The sequence below is a fragment of the Lepidochelys kempii genome, chromosome 1, assembly GCF_965140285.1.
Source record: "Lepidochelys kempii isolate rLepKem1 chromosome 1, rLepKem1.hap1, whole genome shotgun sequence".
In the NCBI taxonomy this organism is placed as follows: domain Eukaryota; kingdom Metazoa; phylum Chordata; order Testudines; family Cheloniidae; genus Lepidochelys; species Lepidochelys kempii.
Genome location: NC_136380.1, coordinates 224764302 through 224778775, shown reverse-complemented (window position 1 = coordinate 224778775; position 14474 = coordinate 224764302). Strand labels below are relative to the sequence as shown.

General features: G+C 43.0%; 1 long non-coding RNA gene across 1 annotated transcript in view; it reads left to right on the top strand.

The window, feature by feature from the left end:
• Window positions 1-14474, top strand: part of LOC140899641 (uncharacterized) — a 16939-nt gene extending 2465 nt beyond the window's left edge. The window contains exons 2-3 of the long non-coding RNA XR_012155404.2: window positions 9562-9646; window positions 10052-14474. This is a non-coding gene — a long non-coding RNA (uncharacterized LOC140899641). The remainder of the gene's footprint in view (window positions 1-9561; window positions 9647-10051) is intronic.

Sequence of the window (14474 nt, the reverse complement as noted above, 5' to 3'; positions counted from 1 at the left end):
CCCCAATTCATTTAAATACATATAACTCTGTTTAATATTAACAACACCGTGGCCCTACTGGATTGTCCAAAGTGTGCAAGGTGCTTTACTGACAAATATGAAAATATATCCATGCCCCAAAGAGCTATTTTCCCCTCTAAATGTCCATTTTGGTGCCTGTGTTTATTGATGGCACTTTTGGTGCCTAAATTTTGGAGTCTATGTTTGTTGATGGCACTTATCGAGGAGAGATTGGAAAACCTGCATTTATTTAAAAAAAAAAAAAGGAGAAAAATCTGAGTTTGGGAAAACTGATAATGAATAGATCTTTGATCATCACAACAAAATGTAACTATATATTTATATGTAATCATAATCAGCAATATAGTACCCTGTGTTTTAATAACAGCACTCAGATAGAACTATTTCTCTTCGAAGTGCTTTACAAATATTGACCTCCCAATGTCCCTGAGAAGTAGGAAGGTAGGTAAATATTATCCTCATTTTACAGATCAGTCTATTTATTGGGGTCAAAGTGTTAAGTGGCTTGCCTCACATCAACAAGGAACTTGGTGTTAACTGAAGAATTACAGCTCTGGAGTTCCTGGCACTCACTGGTCAGACAAAAATCTGCTCCTTTTTGTTTTTTACTTCTCATGAATGTTTAGCTTGGTGTTCAAGAGCTGGGAAAGTGGGAAGAATCTCAGAGCACCAGAAGCTTCCTTCTGTTTATTTTCAGGCAAGCAGGCTAAGGGGACATAGGAGGTCCCATGCAAGTATCCTCCTTATTAGTGGATAAAAGAGGTTTTGAATGCAGAGAGAAAGAAGAATGAAATGATATAGGACACAAAGGCCACCCCTGTAAACTCGCTGCTGTAGATTTGGTGTAATCATAAATGGCCTTGTTCTTGCCAAAGCTCTAAAAGTTTTTGCCATACTTTTCTAACCCCCTAAGGATTCACACACTGGAATGCATATCAAAACAATAGTTTAAATGTCCCACTTCAAACCCATCTGGGGAAAGCCTGATACAACATTTTGCATTGAAAAGTAAACCTGGAGTGACTCAGGGTTGGATTGTTCCCTCTTGCAGTAAAACCCATGGGAAGGAATGGAGGCAGAGGAAAAGTCAGTGATATTCTCCCACATTGTTCTTTAGTAGATAGGAGTTACCCTATTGTAGGACAGGCTATGGGATTGTCCCACCATCTTAGAATCATAGCACATCAGAGTTGGAAGGGACCTCAGGAGGTCAGCTAGTCCAACCCCCTGCTCAAAGCAGGACCAATCCCCAATTCTTTGGCCCAGATCCCCTCAAGGATTGAACTCACAGCCCTGGGTTTAGCAGGCCAATGTGCAAACCACTGAGTTATCCCTCCCATCCCTCTTCATAGAATCCAGGCTGGAGCATTTTTCTGAGAATCTTCAAAGGGTTGCAGGTGGTATGACGTGTGTCTCTTGCCCCCCTCAGTCTCTGATTCTTATTTCCACCTGGATCCTAGCTCTGTGGAGCATCCCATGGGGGTCCTAGGAAGGGGTAGATATGATGACATGGAGGAAGGTGGCTGACTGCAAAGGAGGGTTCAGACTAGATCTGGGACCCCACCACACACAGATCTTCGGTGTATGATCTGGCTCTCAGTTTTTACCCAATTTCACTTTCAGGTTCTCATATAGCAGCACAATGTTGCAATGTCTGAAGTGCAAACATTGCAAAGGAGTGGATGCTTTATGTTGTAATTGCAATTGAGAAAATCGTGGAAACATGATTTTAGGTTTTGAGAAAGCTTGTGGGTTTTTGTTTGTTTATTTTTGTTTTGCTTCTTGTATATTTTTTTGAAAAGAAAAAACTAAAAGTTGGACTAAATTTGACCTGAGATTGTCCTCTTGACAAGTCACAAACTATAAAGTCATATATTTAATGAGCAGAGTTTGTTTGTATTGCCATCTAGGTACAGTAATTATCCATTGAAATAACAATGTCCTTTATGTAAGATCTTTGTTTGCTTTGCAAGAATTTGAACTGTTCGGAAACTTGGAATGCCTGTTCTAACTTATTGGGTTTTTATGGAAGCTCAAATTAGCAATTTAGTTTCCCACATAATTGCATGTCATCATGTGCCTTGTCTTAGACACGCAGTAAATGCCAAACATTATGAGTCATATTGTATCTATTTCAAATCATCATCTTATGCTTAACAAAATTACAAAGGTAATTCACATTTAAATACCAAGGAATTCTCAAAGTTCCGCTTTGGTTTCACAACTTTCTTGTTCCCCAGTGGTGCATTGTCTAGGTTCAGTTTGCCATCTATTCTGAATTTTTTTGGGACTGTCATAATTTTGAGGGGTCTATCCCTCACCCTGCAATACTAAAGCCCTATCTACATACAGATTTTTTACTGTATAACTATGTTGGTTAGGGGTGTGATTTTTTTTTAACCTATAACATATGGAAGAAAGGCGAAATTGATAGTAATGAATATAAATCAGAAGTTAGGAAATATAGAACATTGATAAAGGAAGCAAAGGGACGCAAGGAGAAATCTATGGCCAGCAGAGTTAAGGACAAATAAGAAGACATTCTTTAAGTACATTAGAAACAAAAAGAATCCTGGCAATTGTATTGGTCCGTTACTGGATGGAAATGGTAGATTTATCCATAGAAAGGCAGAAGTGTTCAATAAATATTTCTGTTCTATACTTGGGGGAAAAAACAGATGATGCAGTCATATCACACAGTAACACTCTTTCCATTCCATTAATATCTCTGGAGGAGGTTAAACAGCTGCTACTAAAATAAGATCTTTTAAAATCAGCAGGTCAAAGTACCTTACATACAAAAATTTAAAAGAGCTGGCTGAGGTGCTTGCTGGATTGTCAGTGTTGATTTCCAGTAAGTCTTGGAGCACTGGGAAGTTCCAGAAACCTGGAAGAAAGCTAATGTTGTGCCAATATTTAAAAAGGGTAAATAAGATGACCTGGGAAATTATAAGCCTGTCAGTCTGTCATCAATCTCAGGCAAGATAATGGAGCAGCTGATATGGGACTTGATTAATAAAGAATTAATAGAGGGTAATATAATTAATACCAATCACCGTGACTTTATGAAAAACAGATTCTGTCAGACTAACTTGAAGAGATTACAAATTTGAGACTAATTTTTTATGAGATTACAAGTTTGGCTGATAAAGGTAATAGTGTTGATGTAATATACTTAGACTTCTGTAAGGCCTTTGACTTGGTACCACATGATATTTTGAATAAAAAAAACTAAAAAGATATAAAATTAACATGCCACATATTAAATGGATTAAAAGCTGTCTACACGATAGGTCTTAACATGTAACATGTAACTCATCATGAATGGGTATATTTCTAGTGGGGTCCTGCAGGCATCAATCCTTGGCCTTATGCAAAACAATATCAGTCACATGGTGCTATGTTCTTTGGTCATTCAGACCAGCACTTAAAGGTAGCATATTCATTTCAGGATATGTTAGAGTTCTAGCACAGAAAAAAATCTGGTATGGATGCCTGCAGCCTTAAGTCTAGTAGAACATTGCCAGAATATTTTTCTCACCTGTGGTTATACCGAGTAAGTTTTAATCTCAGCTTCATATTTTGCCATGCACCTAAACAATACTGCAGTTATTGTTCTGGACTTCTCTCTGATTTGTATTACACAGGAAAGCTTGGAAAGGAATAGCTGTGCTTTTGTAAAATTTTGTTTTTCACAGAAGTGAATCCTTAGGGCGGCTTCACTAGTTCCTCTTTCTGAGAAGCAAGACTTCTTCTAGGGGAGAACAGGGCTCAATCTGATCCCTGTTGATCACAGCAGTAATTGAAGGTAAGGCCTCCTAGGTGCCAGGTCAAAGGATCAGAATCTTTTCCTTTTGAGATACTAAAATACATACCACTGCAACCATACAGAGTGGTGGCATGTTGCCAGGGTGGCCAGAATGCAGTGTACTATGGGTATTCTCTGCTTCCCAGGGCCCACGAGGGGTAGTGAGAGGCGTGGAATGGGACCCAGAATGTATGTAAATTAGAAAACCCTAGAAGCAGCCTCTAATTTACACCAGAGGTTAGGCAGACCTCTGCATATGGGGAGCACAAGGGTGGTTCAAGGCTTGTTTACATGGGGAAAATTGACCTTCATAGCTACTGTGGAATAACTATTCTGCTACTGCTATTCCAGAATAGCTCCCTATGTGGACTCTATTCTGAAATAAAAGGGACTTTATCCTGGAACAATTACTCCGCTTTGGAAGCAAAGTAATTATTCCAGAATAAAATCACTTTTATTATGGACTAGAGTGTCCACCTGGGGGAGTTATTTCAGAATAGCTAAATTACACCAGAATAGGTATAGCGGAATAGTTATTCCAGAATAGCTATGATGGTCAATTTTCCCCATGTAGACAAGATCCTAAAGTCACTTTTCCCTCCTCTTCTCTGGCCTGCTCCAAGCACAAGGATGGTATATTTAACTAGAATCCAGTCCCTTTCATGAGCAAGGGCATAACTAGTGCTTGCTAGAGGGAAACTAGAACTCTGCCATCTCAAAAGGAGGCATTGGGAAACCCAGTCAACAGCTAAAAGTGGTCATATGTCCCAGTTTCACTAGGACAGGCCCAATTTTTTTATTTAACCAATCAGAACATTTGCAGGGTTGTTTTTTTTTTAATAACTTTACAATGTTGGTTTAAGATGATTTGCTGCACCACCTCGTATTTAAACTGTGTTTTCTAGGGACATACTGTCCAGTGTCCAAGAACTATGAACAGCGTTTGGAGCAAAGAGAAAAGTCAAATGATCATAGAGACTACCTAAGCTGCCCATTGGCTCAAACTGAATGTTAGTGGCACTTGGTCAGCGTTTCATAATAAACTTCTTTAGAACGAGGGAAAGTGGAAAGATGCCGATCTCACTATTGAGAAGCTAGTTAGTGGTAGGGACAGCAGGATGCCATTTGGGAAAAGAAGGGTACTTTGTCTTTTCTATGATTATTTCATGTTGCTAAAATTGTCACCAGAAAAGTATTCTGCTTTTTTTACCTTTTAAAATATGGCCACCTATGCTGGACCCAGTATCTTCCCAGTTATTTTATTAGCCATCTGGGGCAAAGAGCCACCTTTAGGTAACCCTGGCACATCCCAAACCTTTACCCAAAGGTTAGACTGTAATTGCCTCTCTTTAAGGCCAACGTGCACCCCATGGAGCAGTTAGTTATAGGAGCACTAAAGAGCATATTAAAACACTAACCATAATGTTTTTTGGCAGCCTTTCAACGGCTTTTATTTTCCAGCTAAACAATACTTAAGATCCTGTATGCTGCAAGTCAGCCCAGAGTTAATTGTTTAAACCTGTTTTAAAACCCTTTAGGATAGGGGGATACAGTGCAAACACTGCCAACCCCCTGCGGGTTGATGACTCAGCGAGAGAAAGATGTATTGGGTGAAAAGTCACATATAAAAACAGGGCTTGAGACGTAGCCATTGTATTGTCCTTCTCTCTGGGCTCTGGGATCCTCCCGGGTTTGAAGTAACAGAACCAAGACTGTGCTATGGTCTGCCACTGATGAGCTGTCCTCATCTGCAGAAAGCCACTGCAAATAATTTTATTCTGTAAGTGCTATGATTCTCCCCGAGTGTGGAATGGGCCTCAGGTGGACCATTGGACCTGACCACCCCACCTTGGGGAACTTTATTCATTGTTATTATTATTTAGGTCTTGTATGGTATTTTATTTATTAATTGTTATGTCTAAGGTCCCCACTGGGCACTGTACTTATTAAACAGATAGTTCCTGCACCAAAGATTAGTATAGGAGCTGGACCCAAATTTGGCAGTTAAGGTCAAGCTCTGAAGGTCAAGGTCAAGCCCTTTGACAGACAGTTCTATGAAGAACTGGGGTTTGTCATTGTTCTACCCGACTAAGAGCCAATGTGTTGTTAATATAGTAGATCTGATATCTCTTGGCTATGTTGTTTCTAATCAAAAAGCTGTTTTCTGTGGGTGTGGGGAGCAAATACACATTCACAATGTAATATTAATGTGAGAGAAACCTCACAATTTACAGTTTGACAAAAGCCTGTGTCCATGATGTGAAAGGATATTGATGCTGGGGTAGGAGGGAATACTTTAGAGAAAAAAAAATGGCCTAACATTTTATGCAGGTCAGAGATAACGAGAGGCACGAGTCATCCAAAAGTCTAATCAAATGGGTTTCCACCATGTTAGTCTAAATGAGGACATAAGACCAATGCAGTCTTAACCTACTAGGGCAGGCTATAAGAAGGGAGGAACTCTGGTGACACACACAAACCACTGGAACATGTGACACCTGTCTGAGAAACTGCCCCTTTGAACAGTGGACCAGACAATAGAGTTTTCCTGCTAAGTCACTGGCAATATTTTGCTATTCTGTAACTTAAACTTAGGAGCTGGTGTGATGGGGTGTCCACTCCATACAAGGCTTGAAGGGCTAAATGAGGCCAATTATTCTTACGCTGCACCTGAAAGAAACCCAGGGAGAAACCTAGATCCTAACTGCAGATGAAGTCCAGCTGGGCAGAGGAGCTGGGAAGAATCTATAAAGAGAGAAAGTTGTCATGCTCAGGGAGGAGACCTGCAGTTGCATTCCCTGAAACAAGGGGGGAGAGCAGGAAGGAGTCCAGCAAAGGAGCAGTAAGGGCTGGGAGAGTAAAAGCCCAGAGCTGCTGGGTTGAGGGTCCCTGGGCTGGAACCTGGTGTAGAGCGCAGGCCTGGGTTCCCCTACCAGCTACAGACCATGCAATTGAGAGTGGAACACCTAGGACAGTTTGCCTCAAAGGACTTGTGATACCGTGGAGGCTGGCTAACTGCAGGAAGGGGCATCAAACCAGGTGGAAGAGCTAATTCCCCAGATGAGCCACAAGAAGGTACCACTGAGTGGTGTGTAGAGCAGATGCCATGACACCTGCCAAGAAATAGTCTCTCTAGTATACAGCTAGATGTATGTATTCTTACTGTAGATTATTTGCTTAGATGGTCCAGCAGAAGTCCAATTGTGCCAGGCACTGTACAGACAGAATCCCCGCCCTGAAGAGTTCACAATCTAGATAGGCAAGGCAGAGGAAAGGTGGGAGAAAGGAACTAGTATTGTCTCAGTTTCTCAGATAAGGAACTGAGAGGCACAGAGATTTAACAATGTGGCCAACTTCACCCATGGTGTTGATGGCAGAGCCGGGCAATGAGCCCAGCTCTCCTGAGTCCCAGTTCAGTGCCTGAACTACAAGGAGCATTGCCAGCAGATCGAGGGAAGTGATCGTTCCCCTCTATTCAGCACTGGTGGGGCCTCACCTGGAGTATTGCATCCAGTTTGGGCCCCCCACTTCAGAAAGGATGTGGACAAATTTGAGAGAGTCCAGTGGAGGGCAACAAAAATGATCAGAGGCACATGACTTATGAGGAGAGGCTGAGGCAACTGGGCTTGTTTAGTCTGCAGAAGAGAAGAGTGAGGGGGGATTTGATAGCAGCCTTCAACTACCTGAAAGGGGGGTTCAAGAGGATGGAGCTCGGCTGTTGTCAGTGGTGGCAGATGACAGAACAAGGAGTAATGGTCTCAAGTTGCAGTAGGGGAGGTCTAGGTTGGATATTACGAAAAACTATTTCACTATGAGGGTGGTGAAGCACTCGAATGGGTTACCTAGGGAGGTGTTGGAATCTCCATCCTCAGAGGTTTTTAAGGCCCGGCTTGACAAAGCCCTGGCTGGGATGATTTAGTTGGGGATTGGTCCTGCTTTGAGCAGAGGGTTGGACTAGATGACATCCTGAGGTCTCTTCCAACCCTAATCTTCTATGGGTCTATGACTCTTTCCAGTTCTCTTTTATTTTGTGATTTTTTTTCTTTCCACTTGTGTAATAATTTGCCAATCAAATCTGCTGCTGTTTAAGGCGATTTGGCTGCTGTCTCAGATGTTATAATTGGGACTGTCATTGACCGTCACCAAAGAGACAAAAGTTAATTAGTTGGTGGTAGTAAAGGCTTTTGAACATGGAAATTGCTAAATGGGGGGTTGTTAATTATAATTATTGAACTAAAATATGACCTTGGAAGTGGCAGAGTCAGGGTGACTCATAACTCAGCTATGGGGGAGGTTGTGATCTCCCTCCCTAAGGGATTTGCCCTAGTCATTTAAGATGGGTTACAGCTTGAGTGTTCCCTTAACTCAACTGGTGTCCAGACACAAAACCCCATCACTCTTGTTTTTGTGGTAAGTGCACAAGTTAGCAAGTCTGGGGGCACGAGGCAGGCCTCAAGCGGGCTTCCCTCAGAGTTGCTTATTCCACCTGTCTCTAGCACTGTGGCAGAACAGTCTAGGGCTGAGTCCTTCAATGCCTTCTCACAATCCTCTGGGACCTCCCTGACCCATGTCTTTTTCTTGCCATCTATCTATTCCTTGTGTACTGACCAGAAGTCACTACCACCGCAAATAGGCCTGTACAGTGATTTGTACCCCCAGCTGTCCATGGCTCTCAGTAGCAGCAACTGTGTTCATCTCTGGTCCAGAGCTCCAATGTTCAAGAATGCACACTGCCAAGTCATTGTCTCAGTCTGCTGCCGGCCATCCAGAGGCCAGTACAGGAGGATTCGCCTGCCATTAGAAACTGCCTCCACTTCTCCAGCTTTGCATGCAGCTTACACACTCTACTTGAGAAGTGTCAAGTGGTGGCCACTGCCAAAATACCCACCACAGCCTTTTGTGCCCTGCTTTGTCTTCCTCTCCCCAAAATGAGTTGCACTAATGCCAACATCAGGTACAAGTCATTGCTCTGAGTAGGCTCCATGCCTCACTGCCAGTTGCAACATAGACTGCAGGCAGAAACCAGGAGTGTGACTACCTGGAGCAGGTTTAATTGTGTGAGTTGCCTGCTTTGCACCATTTCCACCCACAAGCCCCCAAAGGGACAAACAAGTTCTCCTGCAGTACCCATTGAGAGCTGTCATACAGTGATGCAGCTGACCCTATGCACCATGGGATGTGCCCCCAGAAGTCTTGGCACCACCCATGACTGAGTAGACCACCATGTGGATACAGGTCATTACAGAAAACCCCTCCCACTACTTGACTCTTCCCCTAAGGGAGTGTGACCACCCTACTGAGTAAGTTATCCCAGGGTAGTAATGTGAGGTTGAAACATTTTAGTGCGTTCTATAGTGTGGAACAGCCTAACAGTGACTGAGAGATGCTAGCAAGCACTATTTGGGGTACAGGGAGAATTAAACAATTTAAAAGGTACTAGGAAGAGTTACAGGCCCCAAATGGAACAACATACTCACACGCCACTGGATTCTGGTAACATTTAAAACATAGTCTATAACATATTTGAACTTTTTGGATTGGGCCTCCCTTGCATTTTAATCTATAGTTTAAGGCGGTGATTCATTTTTAAAATACATTTTTTCAGTGGTTTTATAGTGTCTTCTGAGCCACTTGGAAAAAGATGGGGGTCACCTAATGAGCAAACATAGTTTTATTTTGCATGGTGGAGCTCTGAGAAAGTCCTTATTTTTACTTTGATTTTTTTTTCACAGTGAAGGCCCAGATTGTTGTGAGAGATTGCCAGAATAGTAAGGACAAAGGTCATCATCACCTTCAGATAATTGAAACAACTCTATGGTAAGCATCAGACCTCATAAACCCAAGTCTGAAGATACTAAATATGGGTTGGCTTAAGTGTTCAGTGTTGGCCTAATTTTGCTCCCATTTAAGTCAACTGTAAAACTCCCATTGACTTCAATAGGAGCAGAACCGGGCAACTTTGTGCGGTGTTGAAAATCCCACCCTAACTCTTAACAAAAACCCTCTTCTGGACATGTTGCTCACACTCAGGTCCTGCCAGGCCTGTTTGCAGTTGACAAGCAGCATCTGCAGTCAGACTTGCGAAACTAAACTTACAAGGCATGTAAGCCCTCATGCTTCAAGGCAGAATCTGATCACCACCAGGTGACAGTAAGAAGCTTTCCCTGTTGTGTAATGCACAATTAGGTGCCTTACGGGTGTTTTATGCCTTCCTTTCCACAGCATCTGGCATTGGTCACTGTTGGAGACAGGATACTGGACTAGATGAAATATTGGTCTGTTCCAGTGTTGCAATCCTATGTTCCTGTCTCTCTGGTGGGCTAGCATCCTGTGATATCCTTCCAGCTGGTAATATGCCCAGGACAAAGTTTTAGCACCATCAACCTCCCGAGCTGCCTGCGACCTCAACGCAGTATTACCAAAATTAAGCTGTTTGAATGCAACAAGTGTTTGGGAATGTGCTGTGTGCTTCTGTGAGGGTGCCAGAGTGTACGAGAAATGGGGAGGGGATTTTTCAGAACTTTGCAAGTGACACATGGAAGATCCCACCCCCATGCTTCTCAGGGTAACACAAATGAACGTTGAAACTGTGTAGGACATGTTTACATTAACCATCCACATTTATGTTAACTTCAGAAAAACTCTAGGGATTCAGTTCCTTTGGTACAAATGCAGCTATTGTTATCCCTTACCCCACCACCCAGTACACTTAGTGCAAGAGAAAGCTAGAGGCAGAAGCCAAACACAATAGGAATCAGAGTAAAACTTGTCTCTGGAGTTGTTTGATTTCATTTTTAATCGGATGGCTTCAATTTCTCAGGTTAGTTTCAGAGACTGCCCTTGTTCTATCTGCTCACACTAGACGCACAAAGAGTTTCAGGCCATTCATTCATGGTGCAGGTTCCCTTCAGTCTGCAGCAAGAATGTTTACTCCTAGTTCCGGTTAGTTGCCAATCAGAGCATTAGCCAATTGCTGGCTATGTCCTTATAGGGAGGTTATGTGTTTTGTGGGCTAAAATGAGCATATAAATTCAGTCAGGCAAGTCAGCAAACTCCTGATCTTATTTACATCTGACAGAATTTGAAAATGTTCTGGTATGACAAATTAAGTCTTGGGGCTCTGGTCCTTACCCCAAAGAGCTGTGTGTTTGTGGAGGAGTGGGAAGGGGGAAAGCAGAGTTTCTTGAATATTTAGCATTTGTTAAGCACAAGCATGTTAGTGTGGTGGGTGTGTTAATAAGAAAAATGACCACGGCAGTTTTATTAGTGCATATATGCCCCGAAAATAGCTTATAGATTGTTCTTTCACTGGCTTCTTTGAGAGTCTCTCCTGATTTATGAGGGTAGGATAAAATATGTATCATTTGGCTATGAGATGACTGTGTGGGGGGCTGTGATAACAGTTTAAAATATTTCAAGGGTCTAAGCACTGAGATGAAGGGGAATTGTTTAGTGAAGCACAAGGGTGAATAACGAAGAGACAAAGGAGGAGATATAGGAAAAGAAAATGTAGCCTATCAGGAAAAATGTCACATTGGTAGATCTATTAGGCTGTTGACTGGTCCCCTAAGGGAAATAGTGGGAGTGAGATATTTAAAAATAGATGGGGGCAAAGAACTAGAAAATGTGCAATCAGAACCAATCCTGCACAATCAGAACCAATCAGCTGTATTCTGTATTTCTTTTCTTCCCTTTCTAACCTCTGTGATTTTCTTCCCCCAATTATTTCTCTTCTCTAATCCCTGATATTTGTAGGAATTGCCATACTTGATCAGACATACGGTCTATCTAGCCCAGTATCTCTCTCCCCCTTTGCCCTGTCTGTCTTCTCCTTGTTCTCTGTCCTCCCTGTAGCCTTTTCTCTCCCTGCTGCTCCATGGTTATCCCCCGTCTACACTGTCCCGTTTCCTTGATTCACTCTTCCCCTCCAATTCTTTTGGCCTTTATCAGTTTCCTGTTGTGTAGCATTGCTGGGTTCCTCTGTGATAGCCCCATTAACAGTAGTACTTTGCTTTAGGATATATGGGTGAAAAATGCTCTTTGCAAAAGAGGGTAAGTGTCATTATCCCTATTTTGAAACATGGGGAAACTGATGCACAGAGCGGCAAAGGGATTTGCTCAAAATCACACAAGGAGGTCAATGGCAGAGCGGGGAATGGAATTACTCAGGTCACCTGAGTCCCAGGCCTATGCCTCCTCCACTGGACTATGCTGCTTGTATTACTGTGACCCATTTGAGTTGCACCTTAGTCCTGAAGCACATGGGCAGAATAAAGAGGGCGTTATCATGAGAGAACTCCCCAGGTATTGGGCAGAGCAAGGGAACGGTGTTGTCATGTTTCAGGCCATTTAAAGATAGTAGTTAGGGACTTGGGGAAATGACAGGTGGGGGGAACCTAGAGAGCTTTCCTCCCATACCCCTCTTAATAAATGCATATGTTATTGTTACCATTTCTTTTAACAAATAAACAAGGCAGCTGTAGCCTTATTTACCAAGTAAGGAAATCTGTATAAAACATTCCCCAGATTTGAAGTAATCGTGTTTTTCAAGAGAATATATTAAAAAAAAAAGTTGGTACATAGTGTCTTCTCCTAAGTCCAGGAAGGCACACACATTTATTTCCCAGTAGCAGCACACTGCGTACTGACTGTAACTAGGTGAGAATACTAAACAGACCCAGTTTCCCCACTGGCTTCTAAAAAACAGGGATAAATTCCTCTGCAGAGAGAAGACAGATGGGGTGGGCATTGCTAAAAACCTGGCTTCCCTGTATCAGAAAACTATGCAAATCCAAAGGCTCAGAGCATGGACGATTGTTAATGAATTATTAGTATTATTGAGATGTTGCCATTCTTTGCCAGTAGTATAGAGGGCTGGCAGAAATCGTATCCATATTGGGAGGTACAGTATTTCTACGAAGGTAGCAACCTATCCTTCATCTGATGAATAATGCACATTTTCTCCTGCCAGGTGGGGGAGTCAGGACATTGTTAGTGGTGGTAGGGAGACAGAGGAATGAGCTGAGAGTGGTGGATGGTGATTGAGAGCTAGCCTATTGCGCAGGGGTAATTCATAAAGAGAATTACGCATTCTGTGCAAGTTCAGAATAGACTGTGTTGTCTACAGAGAAATCAAAAGCTTCCATTCGGGGTTTGGAAATCAAACCATTGCAAGGAAGCATCTAACAACAATGAAGAATTGCAGCGGTTCTCATTTTATTTCACTAACAGTACATCTGGATGGCACCTTGCATGGCACAGGGTGCCAATGAGCCTTATAGACAGATGGGGCCTGATTAGCTATGTTTGTGTCCCCTGATCCAGCAGCCATTCAATCCAAGGCCTGTCTCCTTGCCCAAATTAGAACAGCTGGAGATTGCTGTAACTTGTGCAATCAATGGCAGCTAGGGATCAGAGGAGTACAGGGATGCCCTGACCATGACCCCTTTCCCCAGCCATGACTTCTGAGCCACAGGAAGGACAGTAGATAGAACCTATCATGGTGGCTCCATATCCAATATGGTTTCCCCTACCCTCCTAAGCTGGGAGTAGAGAGTGGAATCTGGCCCACAGAGTTTCACACCCACTTTGTAGTGGTGTGACCAAGTTACACACAAGGTGCAGGGCAATGGAGAATCAAGCCCAGCGCACAGAGTGAAACGTGTCTTTGATGATTCAGAGGAATAGCAAAAATTGGCTGCCCAGTGAAGCTGGATCTTTAATTAAAAGGATGAATGAAAGACTTTAAAGTGGATGGGCTGCTTTAAAGTGATTGGTGTGTCCCTATAATAATTTCCCCTTATTGCATGTTTCATGTATATTATAGGCTGGGTTGGTAGCACCACCAATTATTAAAGTTGTCTGACACTTCCTATTATAAGAGCCTGTTTTCAGTTGCTTATAACTTTGCCTGCATACCACCATTTGGGCTGATTTTTTTCTGTGCCATGTGTCTGCCTCAGGTTGAATTACTCTGGAAAATTTCAGCTGAAATGATTGTCATTTCCAAGAATGAAGCTGGGAAAAATACATAGTTGTGTTCATGTTAAAAAATTCCTGGTGACATTTTTCTTTGAAAAGCTCTAATGCCCTCATGCTTTGGATCCAGGACTTGAAATTTGGTAGGGAAGTGGCATTCTTTCACGGAGGTGCCTTTTGCCATTACTATGAAAACCTGCCCAAATTTGGCCAAGTTATAAGCCTTTGGAAAATCGCAGTTCACACGTGCTCAGTAGAGACTTGCTACTGCCTCGCAGCAAAAATCATCAAAGGTTCCAACCACACTAGGCATGCTCCAGTCCAGGACAAGCAGAACTTTCCCTGTGATTGTAGCCCTGGGCTTCTGCAGGCCATGCTAGGTCCAGGCCCCTGAACTGAGAGTGGGGAGCCTGTCTCTCCTGTGCTCTCAATAAGCTCCCTGCTGCATAGGCGCCGACTCCATGGATGCTCCAGGGCTGGAGCACCCTCGGGGAAAAATTAGTGGGTGCTCTGCACCCCCTGGCAGCCAAACTCCCCACCCCGTCCCCCTGCCTCACCACCTCCTCCTCCTCCTAGCATGCCGAGTCTCCACTCCTCCCTCCCTCCCAGCGCTTGCCGTCGCCAAACAGCTCTAGCAAGCTTGGGGGGGGGGAAGAGCGGGAACATG